This window comes from Thermobia domestica, chromosome 2 (assembly GCF_964235325.1).
Source record: "Thermobia domestica chromosome 2, izTheDome1.hap1.1, whole genome shotgun sequence".
Taxonomy (NCBI): domain Eukaryota; kingdom Metazoa; phylum Arthropoda; class Insecta; order Zygentoma; family Lepismatidae; genus Thermobia; species Thermobia domestica.
The window spans coordinates 109,148,628-109,170,383 of record NC_137455.1 but is presented as its reverse complement, the minus strand read 5'-3'; the positions used below and the strand labels follow the sequence as shown (position 1 = coordinate 109,170,383).

The following is a 21,756-nucleotide window of genomic DNA, read 5'->3' as shown; positions in this document are numbered from 1 at the left end:
TCGATCTACGTTTACTACTCGTCATATTGAATTTAACGTTCCTTTTTAGCACGGAGATAGAACCTTACTGATTACAATGCGATCCACACTACTACAATGATTTATATTTGAGACAAATTACTCCATTCGGAAATCAAGCTCGGGAGAATGCATTCAGAAAGCTTTTGTTTTAGCCACCTGACAATGACGAAGCAGATAGGCTTCATTTCTGGTTTTACTTTACATCTGATCTCATAAACTTCTGAATATTTGTATATTTTCTCTTCTAGAGTAACCGTTAAAATAAATGAAAACAGAACATGTCTATGTAACATCCACAAAAACATGGAACTCCATTAAATAATTATCGACACTAACCTCGTTTATTCGATTAAAACACAAAACTTTCGCCACGGAGACAATGAAAGACTACTGAAAGCGCAAATGATGATAACAGTAAGTTCTAACTGGGACAAACTAATCATTTTTTTCCTTTTCTTTCTTTTCTCGCAATGTTTTCTTCCACCAAAGTGCTTTCTATAATTATGGTCATCTGTTTTTTTTCATTAATTAAAAAAAAAAGAAAAACATGGCAACCAAATAAAAGGATCTTTTTCTATTAACAAATGACGAGAACACAAGAGAAAAAAGGAAAACGAGTACCAAAACCCGTCTGTTTAAATACGATTTTTACGATCTTCCGAATCCTTTTGTCTCTCTTTCTCTTGTTCCAATTCAAGATAAAAAAGAAAAAGAGGCTCTGTTTTGAACAAGGCAATGCGAGGTCGATCTCGCTTTGAAGCAATGCATTTATATTGCTTCATTTAAAGAGTTGGCGCTGTTTGTGCAGTGGCTAACAGATATGATGAGCAAGCGACGAGATCCAAAAGATTGCTTCTGGTCCTTTTATTTTTAATCAGGAAAAAATCAGAGGATTTTTTTCTCTATTGAGAAATAAAATAATAAAAGGAAACATGGTGTAAACAGAAAATATCAAATGAGACGTTTTTTTTTAAACCTCACTTAACCTTATCTTCAAGCCGAAAGGTGCCCACTTTGACTACACCCCCACTAGCTTCATGCTTACATTATTTTTATATATCACAATTATTCAATCTCACGCTCACATCCTTTTGACTGTGCGTGGATTTTTTCGGTGTTCAGTTTCGTCCCACTTTGTTCATTCTATAATTTCCTTTATTATACTTATTACAGCCTCCCTCACCCTCGGTACAATATCGTGGGACGTTAGATTAAAAAGAAAATACCCATTCGACATCACGCTAACTTAACCTCACATTCACTGTGTGTGGTTGAAGTCAGATAAAGTGTGAGTTTTGAACTCGTGAGCGCGCCGACCTCATGCATTGGGACGCCTTTATTCCAGCCACCCACTTGTTCCTCAATCTCATTTCTCTTCACCAGTCATTATTATGACAGAGGTGATCACTTTCCTAAAGCTAAACTGAAAGTCATCTACAGCCTTTCAACCTCACTTCAGACCATCTCACATCCATCAATCACAAGAGCTGACTTTGAAGAACCTGGAAATCAAACCTCATGAGACTTTAACATAAACATAATAACTGCTATTGAAGACAGAAAATTAAAAAAAATAGTATTCGAGTTTGTAAGCAAAATAATGTGTATATGTGGAAGTTCTGCTAAAAAGCATGTTCTAATATTTTTTGCCTAACACAGAGCCAGTTGGTCAATCGAGTGGGAAGTAAGGCGGGAGGCCCCTGTTACTTTCCTGTATAGCTTAAGGGCTCAGAATAAACTACACTTAATGTACAGTATTACTCGTATGTACGAGAGGGTCGTATTGCTTGGAAGCATTCAATTTGCAAGAGATGATTTTCAGTGATGACAGAATCCTTTATGATAACTGATAATTGTCTTTGTTCCAGGCATGCAAAATGATGGATCAGGAACTGAAAACTGACACACATTCCGTATCCACTGACACACCCACGGAGTAAAGCCACAAGACAACTAATGTTCTTTTACCTGACTTTCATCCAACATTTTGTTCTTCAGTTATGGCACTTTTTGCATCTTCTGACCAACTTTTGTAGGATTATAACTCTGAAATTGCGCATCTGTGCACCCACCTTGGTCCAGGGTTTGAAAAACCCCGAGTTTCCTTGAAAAGTCCAACACACCTGGACCCATGTGGGTTTTATATATATATATCAATGTCTTTGGGGTAAAGTGTTAAAATATGATTTAAATTTCAAGATTATCATTGTCACAACTTGCAACAATTTTCTATTCACTGCTGTTTTGAAAAAAATATGGCTACCATTTTGAAATCTACCATTGGATCGCCGAGAAAGTCTACACAGCAATTTAGAATGCCTCGTGCTTCTACCCTCAAAATTTCAACTTAAAAGACGGAAAATTGCTCTTTGTAGCGTCGATTCCCGCTATTTAAAAAAAATGCCACCATTTTGAAATTTTACGTTGGTATGCCGCCAAAATGTATACAGGACATTTACAGTGTCTCGTGCCTGTACTCTGAAAATGTAAACTACCCACCGATATTTTTCGGGCTGGGCCCACTTGGGCAAACCCTGCCTTGGTCTATAACTTTTCCATGTTTTAATGTGGGTATTAATTTCCAAAGCTTTTTGCTATTGTTTTTGAACATCCTGTATACACTTCTCTTATACAGATTCAAGTTGCTATCTCTCTCTCTCTCTCTGTAGGAGATTACAAAGATAGTTTTTGTCGCGCTTCCTTCCAAGCAGTGGCACGAACTCCATCGTGTGTGGCTTCTGCAAACAAGATTTATCCAAGTCAAATGACCAAACGAATAAAGCCTTCTTAGTTCTTGTTAAGATCAGTTTATCACTAGAAATCCTTCTGCGTGACAGACCTGAATCATACTGACAAAATCTAGTTTAGAATCAAACTACGAGTGTACTGTACAACGAACGACATGAAAAGAGACCTAATTACCCAATGCTTCAAGAAATATTTGTCAACGGGAAAGAAAATACTTTTACGAACATACCAACAAGAGATTTAGATACCTGCAGCAAGTATGTTTTAAATACAGAAAAGCAGTAGTTAAAATACTGCAGTCTTGAAATACTTTCTGTTTGAGCTGCTGAGTTATTTTCAGCTACTAAGAGTTCTTGCTCACTCGTAGATTCCTGCTGTTAAACCTCTTTCTTTACTTACATACATACATTTACTCCCTCTCCTCTGGTTACTCACAATTCTGTGAACTTCGCGTTATATTACGGTAAGAAGAACTCAAAAGATTCAAGATGGCATTCACAGTAGTGAACACAGACAAGATTTCGTTTAAGAAAAAGGAAAAAGAAAAGAAAAATGGATTTTTTTTTAAAATCTAGGTTTATGTCCCACGAGATTATGCCTTTTACGCTAAAGGAGACGGATGATTATCGAAAATGAATGATAATGACGTAATTGGTGGAATGAAAATATAGGAGGAAACAGGAGAACCACATTGACCACAGGTCAACTTAAAAGATGTTTCAGTAAACACGCCCAGAAACCATACATATTGTTAAAATTGAAACAGTGTGGTACAAAAATCGGTGTAAAATTTTGACCGGTTACAAGAACTCAACTCATTTTAACTTTGAAGGATACTGGTTTCCATTAAGCACACATTATTGACGACAAAAAGACATTGAGAAGCAGTTCTTTAGTTGGAAAAAATATTTGCCAGAACTCACCATACAAATTTAGCAGTCTCCATATGGACTCATACTACTGGTAGGAAAATAATAGCTTTATAGTTGGGTTGCCTACCAGACAAGAGCTCACACTGCCTCGTCTCTAAAGGATGTCGGGAAATTGACATCTTGAATCGGATAGATGTGAAATGTGACGCGCAAGAGACTCATACAAAAGCGACCACAGCCCAAGTCCCCACAAGATAAAATGTTTGTGCACGAAGTTGCGTATTGCCTTTGTACAGTGTTCATAGACCGTTCAAAGACATGAGTTCTATTTAAGGTTACCTGGGCAATTTTAGTTGATATTACCATTAAAACAATGTTTTTTTTTTTTAAATTGAAATATGTATTTCTATTCCCCTTCCATCTTCTAAACAGTGGTTCCCAACCATTTTAGACTGACGTCACACTTTACTGAACGTCCACATCACAACACACTTGTTTGACTTATTAATAAGGCAAACTATAAAAGTATAAATGTTACTAGCGTAACGAAGGAGATTCTGGGTTGAGCCACATTGAGTAAGGTAAATATTTACTATATGAAGATATATGTACAAAAACCAAGCATTTCCTGAAGCAATATGACATTGAATGCTTCTCCCCCTCTTGCAACGCCACTGGTGTAAGTCTATAAATTTCTATAAAGTACTGATTCTATGTAGTATTGAACATTGTTGTTGCTGCTGAAGGCAATGACTAGTACAATAACTCAAAATTGATTTTAACTAATTATTAAATCCTTCTTGATTTTCAAATTCTCAAATTTCGCCACACACACCGTGGAATTGCGCGTGTATCGCGGCACACCGGTTGGAAACCATTTTTTTAATGTATAGGGCTATTTTCGTAGAAAATTTAGTATAGTTTAAATTTGTACTTGATTTATTTATTATGCTCATAGTTTTTTTTTTTTAGATAGTCAAGAAAATTAAAAAAAAACTACCTTTAAACACCAACTTCAGCGCCCGCTGACACTACATCGTCGGAATCTTTTAGTATGTCGTTTAGGGCACTTCCTTCCGACAACTGTGTCAAATTCCAAAATTACACGATTTATTTTTCCTAATCAGTGTTTTTTCCTCATTCGTTGACTGGTGTAATCGACTTTCATAACTTATATGTACTCCTATATAATTAGAACATATTTCTACGATATCAGAAACTTTCTACAGAAGGTTTTATTTATTTATTTATTTTAGTGTAAAGAAAAAACGCCAGGTGCAAACAGAAAGAAAGAACTTACGATGGGTCCTTCATCATTAATTCCAAAAGAAACAACCACGAACAGATAACGCGGGTTGTTTCTTTCTTGGTTCGAAAACATCCATTCAACATCTGTATTCTGCTCATTTCAATTTCAAATGAAAACAATCTTTCTTTTCAACAATTGGATTTTACGGGCCACTAGCAACATATTTCTTTTTTAACTTGGTCGCACCTTTCGTTTCCATGCTGAGCAGCATAACTACAGGTTAGAGTCAAGGCCAACAATAACAGCGTTGCAAACCAGCTTCCACTATATATTTTTTTTTCTTTAATGATAAAAGAGCTTTACATGACGGTCTTTGAAAAAGACAATACAATCCTATGTAGGAGTACTCATGGACACATTCTCAATATTTTTAAATGTAAAATAAGTAATACAGATTTCAGTGACGAAGACAATTTTCGATATTAGCATTATTAAGGTACTAGAATCTTACAGTATACATTTATTATTATTATTATTATTATTATTATTATTATTATTATTATTATTATTATTATTATTATTATTATTATTATTATTATTGGACTGAGTTCATTTTGATTTTGTTTTTCAACGTATAGGCTATATAAGACAGATATACTGTTTGTGGTAGGAATCAAGCAGTTACTAGAGACTGCATCCAAGACAAGTATCCCCACCGGGAATTAAACCTGAACCACATACATGATTATTAGTATTGTTTTCCCACAAGTTTAAAACAGTGTGATTAAATGGGAGCAGAACAAATGACTGAAGATTTGAAATAACCTCCTCCTATCTGTCTGATAAACAAAAAACACGACAAACAAAAGTAATCTATACTCAATATACTAGTTATGGATCTAGCCCGGGGCCGGGAGCAGTGACAAAAATAATTTAAGCTGTTATTTATATATTTTGGAAAGTTATAGTAAATTCTTGATATTCTTATCATAGTCTGGGTACTGGCTGCCCCTTCCCCCAGTTCTTACCCTCTAGATCCGCCACTGTATATCCCATCCCTCTTTTTTAAAACTGAATAAGAAATCTAAACCGATGCATGGTGGGTGGTTAAATCTACACTTACGACTCCTGCGCAAAACAATTATAATAGGGGGCTCATTTCCTACACGGTAGTATGAGTACTTGAGAACATGAGCATTTTGAAATCCAGTGGCAGTATAATTGATTAACGCTGTGCAACAAACACACTTTGAAAAACATTATCTTTGAATTAACTCCGAAGTTCCGAAATTTCAGTGTCTACACCTGTAATTCGTAATTTCAAATAAAATCGTTAGAAATCATCTCCCAGTGTTCTGCGCTTATGCCGAAAGCCTTTCCACGAAAAATACATCACAAATACAAACGTTCACTTAAAAAGAGAGAAAAAATACAGCCCAATTGATTATAAATCAAACGTTCTACCGTTACTGCAACCTTTGGTTCTTTCATTTTTCTGCGCTTGCATATCAAATTCCTTTCCATCAATGTAAATTTATACACGGAGCACCATATTATATCCAATAAATTAAGCAATATAACGAGCTAATATCAGTTTATTATCATGGACAGATAATACAAAGTTCAACAACACAGTTATACAATATGTAAACTAGTAATACTGCATGATGTAAAAACGGTTTCTAGTTTGATAGCCAACGTACGATGAACAACAATTAATGAAGTATTATTATCTCTGTTGTTGAATCTTTTAACGGAGAACTCATCTACCGTTAGCAAGTGACAAGCAAATCATGTTCACCCAATAAACACCTGTGACGACCTGCACTAATGCAATGAGCGGGCCATGCGTTTATCAAGGTCTTACTGTTATAATTAATCATTTCTTTCTCTCTCTTTATTTTTGGAACACCATATGAGCTAAAGACGATTTCACCTCGAAACTAGAACAATCTCATGAAATTTCCACACAATAATAGGCTTTTCTATATGATAGAAAAAAGATGTTGTAATTGCTGCAGATAACACCTATGGCAGGAGAAAAGGTTACCTGAGGACAGTCGTGCCCACAAACTTCTTAATTTACAGCAAGTGTCTTGCCAGTAATTTAGTTATCCGCCCACGGGACGAGAAATACAGTATTTCTCGTTTCATCTCGTAAATCTCGCGTGATTTGTCGAACAATTCTTTCTTGCCTCGCCTCGATTCCTAGAATAAAAAAAAAAAAGCTTTTCTCGCCTCGTCTCGGAAAACCTCTCATCAAATCTTGTAAATTTTCATTCGAACTTTTATACCCCAATTTTTTTCTTCATTTCATATTTTCTTCATATCATCTTCAACTTATCATAATCCATCCGCGTGACGAGAGGCCCACGAAGACAGTGATGTAGCATTTAAACCATATTTATTATTTAGGTATATTGTGTAATGCTTTTCGTATCTTTAAACATTGATAAATGCTCTTCATCGTTGGTACAATCACTTTGTTCATCACCTGCCATTACTGGTAGTATTACCCATATGATAAACTCATCTCAGAAACGAGACGAGAAATGTTTTTAAATTCGGTATAAGATGAGAAACGTGACAGTTTTCTATTGTTTCCGAGACGAGACGATAAATTTCACGACTCTAATGAGCAATATTAGGTCACCCAAGTGTTAGATCTTAACACTTTAGTGTTACACAATTTATAACATAACATTCACAGTAAACAAGAAAAATCTGATCGTCTGAAACGCCAATTCTCCCTCTACTACCCAAAAGACACTCCAGTTACGCTATTTGCCCTATACAACTTAATATTTTAACTTCTCGCGTAGCTTGTACCACCGTGTATTTTGCACTCACCTTTAAATGATTATTTTGAAATAGAATGAATTTTCCTTCCTTAAATACGTCTCTATTGTTCATTTATCGTGATAAAAGAGAGGATAGGCCCTATGATAGCCTTTTTGTTTGAGATTATACAAAACGCTTACATGTACATAACAAGCCTGTGCATACAACTATGCCGGTACTAGCTCATTTCCAATCCTTCCATTGTCTACAGAATTAATTGTTGTTTTTAAAAATCGGTATTTTATACGCACTCTCATTTTTCAGTGGTCAAAATAGATTTTAAAAGAACGAATTTTGTGAACAAATACATTATACAGTACTACACGGCATGATGAAAAAGTTAAGAGAGAATCCCCAATTAACAAGGGTTAAAATAAAGGCAGATTTTTCTTTAAAAAAAAAACAAAAAACATAAAGGAATGTTTTGCTTTGAGTTAGGGACGATTGAAAAACTAAGAACGAACAATTTTAAACCATCTACACAGCATTTCTCTGATGAAACTATAGCACGTATCTATGTCCAACAAACAAGGAATCGGCTGGAAAAGAAATCGCAACTAGGTAATTTCAAAACTACGCCGTAAAGAATGTTACATTTTGTATTTGAATGTTCAACGTAACGTTCTAGAACAACTTTCAGCAAGACAACTTAAAGAGAATCCTCATATCTTGAGCCGCGTAACTGTGATCTAGTTTCAGGGATCTGGTTTTAAAAGCACAAGACCAATTTCTAAACGTCCCTAGCACGGAAACAAATCGCATGTGGACCTACGCATTTAAAAAAAAAAAAAAAAAAACAGATAAAAAAGAAATTATATAATTTATTTTTTCTTACTAATCGGGAACACTGTATATCTGAAGCTTTGGATACGTTGGTTCCGTTTAACTTAATGTTGCGTAGTTAGTGCATCTAACAGTTTCCTGCTTTCGTGACTATTATTATTATGTCTGCATTGCTGCCAACACTAACGAACCTTGAGAGCATACCTTCGTGAACTGCACATGCCTGTACATCCTATATATGAGGGTCACTGTGGCTCGATGGTAGTGCGTTTAACCTGTAGCCCGAGGCGTCCCTGGCTCGATTCCCGGCCATACGAGTTTGTGGTAGACAATACCGTCCTTTCCCTCATAAGCTCTAGGGACCGGAAAAACTTAAGGGAGCCTTCTACCCTTACGGCCTTTTGAATTTTAAAAATAATCCACATTTTCTTTCACGAATGTAGATTGTATGTTCAAGCCAAATCGAGTCTTTTCAGTTTATAAAATGAAGAATAATATGTGCCGAACAATTTGTAAAATAAATGCCAGATTAGTTTCTTCTACCTAACTTATTCCCTGAAAAATATATATTTTTGACTTCCAAGTTTTCCTACTATACAACCCCTTCATAAGAGATCTTCGTCCACTCAAACCTGTATTTATCGTCCTCTTATTTAAACTGAACGGATGAACCTGAGACAAAGTTTAATTCTTTTCAATATACGAGAAGTTATAGAGCTATATTTTATCACAATGAATTGGCAACTCTGCCGAGAAAGCATTGCCATGAGATTTCATCGCAGTTCGCGTGAAGGCTTCTTTCCGAGCGCACCACCAGAGGGAATTAAGGTCGACAAGCTCTGATACAAAAAAGAAAGAAAGTGAGGGGGAGAGAATCTTTTAAGAACAGCGTTGCCACATGTTTCAGCAGAAAAAAAAAAGTCCCTTATATTCCAGTTCTGAAAACCATTCGTAACGTTGTCAGATTTAATAAGAAAAAAAGCCTGCTACCTGCCCACTTTGTGACTTAACGATAGAGAACGAAAACTTGCGAAGAATTTTTTTTTGATAAGAGAAAAAGTAGGTTTGTTAGTAAAAACTATTTTTAAAAGACTTGAATGAAAAGAAGTAAAATATAAAAAAATGAAAAAAGATCCATTAATAACAAAGACAAAAATAACTTGTAGACAGACAATCGTATTTCTACTGCTTCACAATTAACTTAATAATGCAGGGAACAATGTAAGTGGATAAATGAGAATCAAAGTACACATCCGTTCATCCGTTCTTCTTCTTTTTTTGACTTTATTACAAGCGCGACTATATGGTTTTGTTAAAAAAAAAAAAAATAGCCTACGCACTTTCACTTACACATTTTTAACACCTTTAAATGAAAGTGCAAATAAATATTAACAATTCAACGAAAAAATTCTTGATTACGGTTGTTTTGATCAGAATTACTCAAAACATCCATTAGGTATAGGCCTACTTAAAAAAAAAAAAGTCATTTACAATTAAGCAGTTCTGACTTCTAATGTCATAATTGAGCTAGATATGTATCTCTTGATAATGAAAATACCTTTACAACACAATTATAGAATACGAGTAGTTTTAAAAAGGTAACTGCCTGATATAAATATTGTAGTTATTTCTTCAGTTTTGTAATAGACTGTAGTCGTTACGTGGGGGGGGGGCTCAGTGATAGAGCGTTCACCTCCGGTACTTGGGGTCCCTGGTTCGATCCCAGCTCGCGCCGTGTGGACATTCTGGTGGACGAACACCGTGCTCGGGGTTCTCCCACTTTCTTCACTCCACCATTTCATTCATTTCTCATCATCACCGTTTCCTTTAACCTAACCGGCATAAGCATACGTAAAACTGAAAGATTTCATTTCATCTTTTGTAGTCGTTACGTGTGTTACATTACATCTATACTGCTAGTATATACGAGTTTTTAGTAGGAGTAGAATGACATATCGTCGCGTGTTAACAAAATGTTCTTCTGTTTGTGTTGGAATATCAAGGTTAAAGCCAGAGTTCGAATACTCCTGACAAATACGAGTCTGGTACTTTGTTAATTTACGGCCACAACATGGCCAATGTATCAAATTAGGCTAGCTAGCATTATTATGACGCTTGGTTTTCAGAACTGGCGCCTAGGCCAGAAGAAAACTTTTCGAACATTGGTTATAACCCCTTGGGTTAAATGTTCCGTAGACGGACGAGAGAAATAACTCGAATATCATTGTAAAATTGACATAAATATGCTTGTTCACATCAGAGAAGCCCAATATTGAAACCAGAAGTGATGGCAGGTTTCTATCGTTTCCGGTTTCAATACAGGTATTTGAGCCGAAGTTGAACCAATTTTTGCGAAATTAAAAAAAAAAAAAAGAAGTTCAATTCTATCTACTACCGTTCTCTCTATATAGCAAACAATACAGAAACCGGAAATGGTATATTTTCTACTTCCGCTTCCAATTGAGGGTACAAAACCGAGATTGAACCTATTGTTGGGACACTAAATTGAATTTTAAAAAAATGACAAACTTAAGTTTGTAGTATTTTTCTAAAAAAGAAAGTTTTTTCCTATTTAACTTCATTAATTTTGCTTTAAAAGATGAATATTGAAACCGAAAGTTGTACTGGATTTCATTAACTTACGTGGTCTATTCTTCAGATGGCAAACGGAAATTAGAAAAAAAACTGTTCCTCGTTATCTGTTATCACTTTTGCTCTCTTCAGATTTGACATTAAACAGAAATATTAAAAAGGGGAATCCATATCAGAAAGCTGTTTGTCGTTAACTTTTTACCGTTTTTGTTCTGATACCTGTCAACAGACGGGCGGTTGGGCAAAGCTTTTATATATGTAAGATTTCCATGCATGGCATACTTTGGAAGTTCATTTTCGATTTCGATTGTCTACAAGGTGTTGGTTGGTAGTATTGATGTTTAACGTCCCTTTCATCAGCGAGGCTACATGAGACGTGGACCTACACCTTAACGTGAGATCCGAACCACATGAGCTCCCACTGGGAATCGAACCCGGGTCAAAGACACTTATGTTAATCGTACAGCCACGAGAGAGTTATGTCTCGAACGTGTTTCAAGGCTTCGCAGAACATAACAATCGATATTTCCCTTACAATAAATCCTTGTCTGTTTCTGAAAAACCATAGAAGATTGTTTTTTTAAAGAGCCGCATGCTCATATACGTAGTTCCATACTGAAAGATATGTGTAATAAACAATTGGCGACATCCACCACATACGGAAATCATAAGGAAAGTGGGGCTAGCACTATATATGTTGTAATACGATTTTCTCAGAAATGAAAATACCGTTCTACATACTGAACACGAATGGGGGAGTGAACGAGGCACACACGATATCACACCATACGGAGACTCCTTGACGACGCCTAAATGTCAATATTTCAGGAACTATTATTACTTATAGTGTAGGCTTGAACTACTTGCATTTATCATTTTTTGATCATCCAAATTAATCATGCAGCTTTTGCAGTGAATTATTTGAACTAGCATTGTTAAAATTATTCTAATATTTTTTGAAGTGCAATTACTGCTCGAACAAGTATCCATTTTACTCGAATATTCGAAAAATCTATTATTTGAATAATGAATTATTCAATTTTTTTAACAGCCCTACTTTGAACTAACTATAGAGCACACGAAGTACTATGGCAGCACGGATGACCTTGAGTTGACATTTGATCAGCATAATCTACCGACTGCGACTAATCACTTGACTGACAAATCTACTATTTTACAGATTTCGAGGTTTAATCGGGTAATGAAGATTTCAGAGGGTGGTCAGGGAAGCAATCATTTCTATGATCGTGCTCGATGTGTTACCAGTATTTCCGAAGTTACTACTTTTCACACTTCTGAAATTACCACTGCACTCAAGTGCCCATAGCCGTATACGGAATTACTCGTATTCGATCTTAGGAATATAAGACTCAGCTTCATGAAATTGAACAATTTTATCTATGTCTACCCACAAGCATATCAAATAACAAATTTAAGTTTTAGCATTTTGAATACCTACATCACCTTTATGTTTTTTCAATCCGGTGATTTATATACTTGTAGATTACTTTCCCGTTTTCTTCTTCGAGCTTAATTAAATGTCCGTTTTTAAAAATTAAATTATATATAAATTCAATATCCTGGTACTTAAATTAGATTATTAAATTTTAAACTTAAATCGCATATATTGTCGGCGTTCAGGCAAAAGTCACTAACTCCAAAAATGTACGAATGGAGTTACAGTAGGTACTCTTTCACTACAATGACGATACAAAAGGTGAAATACACGATGTTCTAACATTGTCAGGCTAGCTGTAGCAGGTGAAATTGTGATGCTAAGCGTGATTATGCTTAACATAACAATGCCATCTGCTACATTTAGCCTCATAATATGTATCAGAACGTCGCATATTTCACCTTGTATATCGTCCTCGTACTGGAAGAAGTACGTAACTTTATTCGTATGTTTTTGGAGTTAGTGACTTCTGCCTCAACGCCGACGATATCAATTTAATTTCCTCAGAAGTGGCATTCAAATAGATTTGAATAAGAAATCAGTAAAAATCAAACCCAATAAAATTCGAGTTCATTTCAAAGAAAACAAGAAAATACATCAAATGATACACACATTGTTATGTAAAAGACGACTTATACTTTATACTTTTAATTGCAACTTTCTGATGCAGTGTGTATCTGGATAGTGGTAACAATGCTATTGATAAGTGAAACATTATGATACAATACACAAATACTGTAACACACATTTAAATACATCAAGTAAGCACATGTGTATCTGTGAATTTAAAAAGAAAAATAAATGCAAAATCCGGAAATCGTTAGTAATAATAATACTAACGAAACACTGTATTCATTTATTCATTCCTGATATAACTTGGGAGGCCAATTAGCGCTTTCAGTGCACAAAAGGATCATCTTTTTAGGGGGAGGAGGAGGGGTCATTTCGAACATATTTCATCATTTAAGATCTCTTTCAGAGCTAATGAAACATTCATGTTTGTATATTGTAAATAACTCTAATAATGCAGAAAACAGGGTTAATTGCACCGTACAAACTTTCTCTCCCCCCCCCCCCCCCCCATACACACACAACTATGGTAATTACATTCAATTCCCTTGTCTTCTGAACGTTCCAATTTACACTCAATCCCTACCATCAACAACAATAATGGGGAAGACAAAAGTCCCATTCCAACCTTCCATTATGAAAATGAAAAACCATGAAAAAGCTCAAGTCAAGATAGCCGGAAATCGATTTCGAAACGAAGCCTCCTAACTGAGAAGCAAGAGCGGTAACCATTAGCCTAGGATGCCCTGTTTTGCAAAAGACAAATAAAAAGTAAACAAAAAACGACAAAAACTAAAGACAATAGCAATTATTATTCTCTATCCAACCCAAATACTTTCACAACCAAATAAAAAAATGTGAAAATTATCCTAAGCAGGAGTAGAAGAAAAATGTTATTTATAAATTTCTTTTGTAGTTATTTGCTACTATTACTATATCAATTTCTTGCCAAATAGCTACTGCATCTGTGTTATAAAACAAACAATAATACTTTTTATTTTATTTTATTTTACGCGCACGCCAGCCAATGCTTACTCGCAGCATATTTTTCGCACATAAAAGCCAAAGCCGCCGATAACGATGAGATAAACCATTCACAGTAAAGAGCTTTCTCTAGTGGTTAAGATAAGCATATTCCTTGAGCGTAACAATTTTCTCTCACATCTCACCGCTGAAAAGCATCCCAGTTACTTAGATTACATTTTCCATTTTTTTCTTTCTTTTTTTAAAAATAAACCAACATCATTAAAATTAACTTATATCAGAAAAATAATACTATTTTTTTTCTTTCTTTAGATAGGAAAGGTGATTTAGATATAATTCACACTTGAAATTTAAGGACTATAAACATATAATTAAAGGTTAATATTTTATATATAACCCATTGCTGACAGATTTTATAATCTTATACAACACGAATATTAAAAAAATGTTTTGAATAACACGTTTCTTATATATTTTTATTCTATATTCCATATAAATCTTGCAAATTATTTTCATAAGTTCATCCATTGCTATTAACGTACTATTTTGTTGCTTTTTAAAATAAGGTACCGCAACTATACTCTATAGACCAATAAACATTCGATTCTTAATGAGAATCGAATCCGACAACAGAGGTACGAAATATTATGAGTAGAGCCCGGATACTATAGTAAATACTATATATATATTATACAGAGAGAGAGAGAGAGAGAAAGAGAGAGGAGCATTTTCGAGATAAGCGCTAACATACGATACCATACAGCAGTAACTTCCTTGGTAAATATGGTGTTACTTTGACTTCTTTAACTATTAGTTATATGACTTGGGCCTAAAGGTGCCAATGTCACTTTTTGGCAAAAATGAGATACTCATCAATTTTAACGTCTATAAATGGATGCTTTCTTGTGCAAGAAAAGCAAATGTCAACAACAAATATATACCGAGATATACCGAATTTCAGTGCGAGTACATGGGACTTTCCCCCCAGCCCACACATTTGCTCGGTCTACGGCCTCGCACATCATATGCCTGCAAACATAACGCATTTTTAAGGGGGCGCAGTGGCTCAGTGGTAGAGCGTTCACCTCCGGTATTTGGGGTCCCTGGTTCGATCCCAGCTCGCGCCGTGTGGACTTTGTGGCGGACAAACACCGTACTCGTGGATTTTCTCGGGGTTTTCCCGTTTCCTCCCACTTTCTTCACTTCATTTATTTCTCATAATCACCGTCTCCTTTAGCCTAACCGGCATAATCGTGGGACGTAAAACTCAAGGATTTCATTTCATAACTAATTTTTGTTCAAATAACAAGTTTCATTTCTCTAACATTCTAGGATTCCGAGATATAAAGTCTTTTCTCCCCGCCCCTTTTCTTCCCCTCTAAGACATACATCAAAAAACGCTTAAGTTCAAATGTAAAGTCCAAATACCAAATTCTATGCTCCTAACCTTCAGAGGTTCCCAGATATCGACATGTTATTATAATAATTACAATCCCCACCCTCTTTCCTTTCCATCTCTTTTCTTTTCCTTTTTACTAAAACGTCAAAAAACACTGAAACACATGTCAAATTATTTTCAATGAGAAATGCAAATACCAAATTTCAAGTCTCTAACCTTAAAGGATTGAACATATTAATACAATAATTGTAATCTCCACTTAATTTTCTTCTCGCCCTTTTTCTTCTCTTCTTGGCCACATATATATATATATATATATATATATATATATATATATATATATATATATATATATATATATATATATATATAAAAAAAAGAAGTTGAAATACGTATCTAATTATTTTAAGTGAGAAGTCCAAATACCAAATTCCATGTTTCTAACCCTTTAAGTTTCCGAGATATAGGCATATTATTATACTAATTGCAATAATTGCAATTACCACCGTTCTTTTACTTTCTACATCTTCCCTGCCCCTTCTAATTTAAATATCAAAAAGCACTTTAACAAGTATCAAATTATTTTCAATGAGAAACCCAAATACCAAATTTGAAGTATCTAACGTCAAGAATCATCATTATTTTCCACCCCATTTCCCCCCTTCCTCGTCGAATTTCCCATAGTTCTTCCTTAGTGGTATCCTACGTCACAAAGCCTATAAACTGTCCAAATTTCAAGTTTGTAGCTTAAGCGATTTGGCCTGTACGGTGATCTGTCACTCACTCACTCAGGACTTTGCCCTTTTTATATAGAGAGATTTAAGATTTTATGGGAAAGCCATGGATTTTGTCCTAAGGCCGCCAGTGTCTTAGAAATGTAATAGCTTTGCTATAAACTTTAAGCAATCAACTGACTGAACTGCGTCTATATGTATTATGTAAAATGCCGCTTATGATATTTATTTTGCTCGTAATAAAAAATAGAAATAATGACGAAAATTCAAAGACATCCATGATTTTAGCGTAATGCTGCAGGAGTTCAGATCATTGAATTAATCATAAGAGCCGACTGTATAAGATAGACTACATTAAATTCCAATGTGGCACAAAGAAAATATGCAGCATTCTATGGAGTTTTTCAACGTTATAACTCATTCTGAAGATATTATCATAGGTCTCACAAACAATCGAGTTTTAATCCTAACTCGATTAATATATAACAAAAGGCAGATCTATACAACTACTGACTTGAGATGAAAGTGGCATACTTGTAGTACGTTTAAAGATATACTAAAGACTAAATGATGGGGTGTGCGCAACAGTGGTCTAACCCCGTAAAATGTAAAAATGGGATTTTCATGTAATCTTTTGTCATTTAAATTGAATTGTGTTCCCACTGAGTTAGATAAAATTCACCTAGTAAATTTTATACATATGGATATTTTAGTTCTGGGTCTCATTCTAAGGCCTAAAATATTCAAATCAGGAGTCCGAATCTGAACTTCGAAATTTCGGGTGTGGATCCAGAAACCGAATATCCGGATCCAATATTCGAAACTTCGGATCCGGATCCAAGATCCGAAATTCCGGGTCCGGATTCAAGATCCAAAACTTCGGATCCGGATCCAAGATCCGGATCTTATAGGATCCGGATCCGGATATTATAGGATCCGGATATCCGAGATCTGGATCCGTCTGGCCATCCCTAGACCCTACCGTCTGTCATCTATCTCGATCAGGCGCGCACCCAGAAATTTTTGTTAGGTGGGGTTCATGTTTTCTTTTTTTTTTTTAGGGGGGAAAAGAATCTAACAAAACGCTACGCCTATTGAACGGTGTTATTCTAAACTCGAATATACTGTAAGTAATTATTAAATACTGCCATTTATTCTGATAAAAATGATAGAACTAGATTCTTTATACCTAGGTATAAGAAAAGAAAATGTAGAGATGAAATAGACGATCAAATCTTTATCTACGCCAATTATTTCTCTAATAAACAAGTTTAGTTTTATTAAGAAAGTGTACATATGTATGTCGAGTTACAAAGTTTCGAAGGTCCGCCCTTCCCCCGTGCCGTCCTGTGGGTGAACCCCCTGATCTCGATGCAGTTACTTCCTTTGTTTGCCGCTTTATCGCTTCAGATTGACCCATCGTTTTTCATTTTGTGCCACTCTATAAAAATATCATTTTCTTCTGTCTATTTTTCTAAACTTTTGTTTATAAGACAATAATACTGAATTACCCTCCCCCTTTTTTAAAAAAAAAGTTTTTAAATGCATTTTATAAAAGGATTATTAACGATTTTTTCTTTTACTGTTATTATTCCCACTAGTCATTTGCGATTAAAGCAACAATCGCTGAAGGCTAATAGTATCACATGTTCGAGATTTCACAGAAAGGAAAAAAAGACATCCGCACAGGGATGAAAAGCCTAAAAATGACGACATGACAACATTCCCTCTACGTGATACATCGCCATGACATTCAACGACAAAATATAGGCTTTGTGTAGTACACGAAAAGAGCATTCAGAACAGAAGCAATTAACCGTTTTCAAATACAGGCCATGCTAATTAGAAGTCCATCACGTGAGGACGGCAAATAGCGCTCAGCTGCTTCTCTTTCCTCCGCCGTGATGCAGCTGAAACAGCGCCGCTTGAGAAAAGGAATGAGGAGCGCAGACGACTGACTGGCAGTGGAAAAGTTTGTTGATTGGGGGAGGGGTGAAGGAAGGGACCCAAATATAGACCAGAACCACGAGGGCCACACTTTCATTATGCAGGAACTGACGCCTTCCGGTCGTCTGTCAAAAAGTTTTCTTCGTCGCTTTCAAAAGAACAGATCACTAGATTTTTTATCATTTCGTCCCATTTCTTCAGTACATCAAAGGTTTCCGTATTAGCGTTAGAGAAAGGAGATCACAAACAAAAATTAGAACGTTACAAAATATACAAAAGACACACAAGACAGTTCAAGATCTTCTTTTTAACGAATGAAATCGTTATACCAAAAAAGCAGTCTACTCGAAATATTTGCCATTGCTCGAAAATACCGTTGCAGCTCCCAAACTTATAAAAATCTTAAATGCTCCAAGAATCCGTTTAAATTAGGCAGACAAAATTATACTGCTGACCCTGGAAGCATATAGTTGTCTGTGTAACGATTATAATAGTCATCAGCGATTGAAATTTGAGTTCAGCAGTATAACTATCAGGTTTGTTGATTATTGGTGAGTTGAAGTCTCACTGTACTTAAGCTCCTAACAATGTTCACGCCAGTTATTACACTATTTGTTCGAATTTGGTTATAAGTACTTATTTCCTTTGATTCTCCCCGACTAATCTTATATATAAAAACCAATGTTTCTTTGTCCGGTATACAAATTCACATTGCTGGCTTGGCATACTTCATAGTAATTTTATCGAAGAGATTGTAGGCTATACAGAGCTTCTTGTTCGAACCCTACGGGAAGAAAAGGTGGCTTCAAAGGAAAAGATGTGTTTAAAATTAATGGAAAAATAGAGTACGTTATGATCTCCTCATGTTAGAAAGATGAAACTCGATATGTAAACCCTTTTTTTTGAAAAAAAAAAAAAAAAAAAAAACACTGTGACAGGGGAGAAAGGACCCTAAGGAGTGGACATGTAATAATTATCGAAAACGAGCAATATTGGTGTCGAATCCATAGTTTTTGGGGTTGCTAAGCTGATTCGTGTCATTCCCAATGCCGTTCCAAAATATGTTTTATGAGGAAGGTTAATCTTGTTCCCATATATATTAAATTTCCCACTACACAGAGTTGCCACGGATTAATAATATTTGATATTGCTACACGAGCAAACATAGTTGAAATGAATCCCAAACATGGTTGACTTAAGTTAATTATACCTTAATTGGAAAGAAAATAATCCAGTGCCTTACCTCCTGCCCCCCTCCGCACACACAATATACTAGGTGCATCAAATAAATGTTGTAGTACACATCGAAATCATATTTCAAAGCATAATTTCAATACAAATATTACTAATTTCTTCTCATTTTATCTGCCGTTACAAAATTTGTTTCAACTGTGTGTGATATTTCGTTTGTTTCCTGTTTATACTATGTTGCCTATACTTTGGGGCTTTATATTCTTTAACGAAGTATAATGGCTTCAGCGAAAAAAAAAAAAATGAAAAATATATGAAGACACGAATCAATCTCCCCATACAGAAAAAAAAAATGCGTTCTGTCATTACAACTCCTCTGGCGAGAATCGATATCAAGGTTGCCAGCACTGACTGAAATATTTTGTTCCTTACGGTAAAAGCTCCGCACTTTATTTCTATGTGAATTTTGTCCACAATAGCCTTGATTTTTCTTATTTCACAATTTTGCGTCAACTGAATAACTAAGTGGGTGCCAAGTGAATTGGTAGCATTCCCACTTTGCAGCTGTTAACTCTCTGAATTCACCGATTACCCCTCGGTTGGCTATCCTGAGTTTTTCCCAACGTGCTTCCATAGCCACACTACAGGATTTCAGAAACGTAAGACTCCCCGTCTTCTTTCTTGAAAAGAATAGAGATACTTTAGCCAAATTTCCTGTTACTTCTTAAAACCAAATTAGTACTGAAAAAATACCACACACTGATATTCAAGATACACCTATTGAGTAGATACACGTGTTGTGAAATCATAAAAAGAGGTACGAAAGAAATATCACGAGCAGTATTAAGTTATGGACTTCACTAGGGTTCCCAACTTTCAGGAATTTAACATCTACTATGAAATGAAAGAAACAATGTAGTCCCAACTTCTTTCTTATGGCGAAATATTAAATAATAATAATAATAATAATAATAATAATAATAATAATAATAATAATAATAATAATAATAATAATAATAATAATAATAATAATAATAAATTATCATATTGAAAATTGAGCTTTAAAAGTCCTGAATTTACAACAAGTTTTGAAAAGATAATTTACTTTCCAAATTATATCAGCAAATTTTCCTTCCTTTATTTCTGCATCAACCTCAAAAGTGATATGAATACAAGCGGGGATCGGAACATTTTCACACACTCGACATTAAATAAATAAAAATTGACGTACACCTTGCGATTATGAAAATCAACTTTCAAAATAGGCTTATCTGAAATGTTTTGGGATAACGAATAATTTATAAAACCTTATTCTACTAATTTTATTTTATATAAAAATCCTTCCAAATCCCGAGGGCAATTTTAATGTTTCCATCATTTATATATACAATATTGACAGGTAAAAATTAGGCATTGTGTAATTGACTCCGCCTCCTCTTACAGGAATATCATATATACTACTTTTATGAATTTTGGTACGAGTCGTAAAGGCTATGGACTTAGTAAACTCCTGTATACAGCTCTTTCACAATACGCTCTATTTCGAGCAATAAATTTAGATTATATGATATTGGCGTACCATTTTACAATTCATTTATATACATTTATTTGTATATATAAATGAATTTGAAAACGGTAGGGCATCATGAATTTATTCCCCGAAATTTAGCAGACAGTACAGACAGAATGAACTACGGATAAAATTTGACTTCTCCGAATTCCTTGTCCTCGATAACGAAAGGCAAGCGTTGATAAATAAAGTTTGTTCTTTGGCTTTTCCATACTTAACAAAATATTTTTAAGATTCTATAAGAAACTATGAAGTTCACTAATGATTTTTCGTATCTCCTCGTTACCAATTAACTCTTACAATTTAATGTAAAGTAATAAAGTTGTTCCATCTCATATAATCCGAAATATTTAGAAGAGAACTGCAACAAGTGTATTTTAGAGATTCTCATTAAGCTCGTTGAATGAAATTCCATTTTCGTTACCAAATCATGCTGTTTACAAGTGGCGTCCAGTGTAATTTCCTCTGAGTGATTTATTATGCAAATGTATTATTTCACCTAATCAAATGTACTGCAGCTAAATTAGTAAGGGAGATCATTTAATAGTACAACTGCTTCCACGTTGTAATCAATTTGCCAAACAATCTTTCTGTTAATTTAAGATTTAAGAATAAGTATTTCAATGTGGGAGAACTGAGTTAAGATTAATGAAATGTGGTTTCAGAATACGCGAAGTACATTGTTTTTGTAAATGCCACCTCTGACACGACAGAAAATTCAAGAAGTTCTGTCTTATCAATCGACTTACTAGTAATTGTTTGATTATATACAGTCAGCATAGCCATTCTTTCTGCTTTC

At 34.9% G+C, this 21,756-nt stretch overlaps 1 protein-coding gene across 1 annotated transcript in view; it reads right to left on the bottom strand.

Moving 5' to 3' along the window:
- Positions 1 to 21,756, bottom strand: part of fz (frizzled class receptor) — a 107,034-nt gene that overhangs the window by 83,542 nt on the left and 1,736 nt on the right. The gene's annotated exons all lie outside the window — the stretch shown is intronic.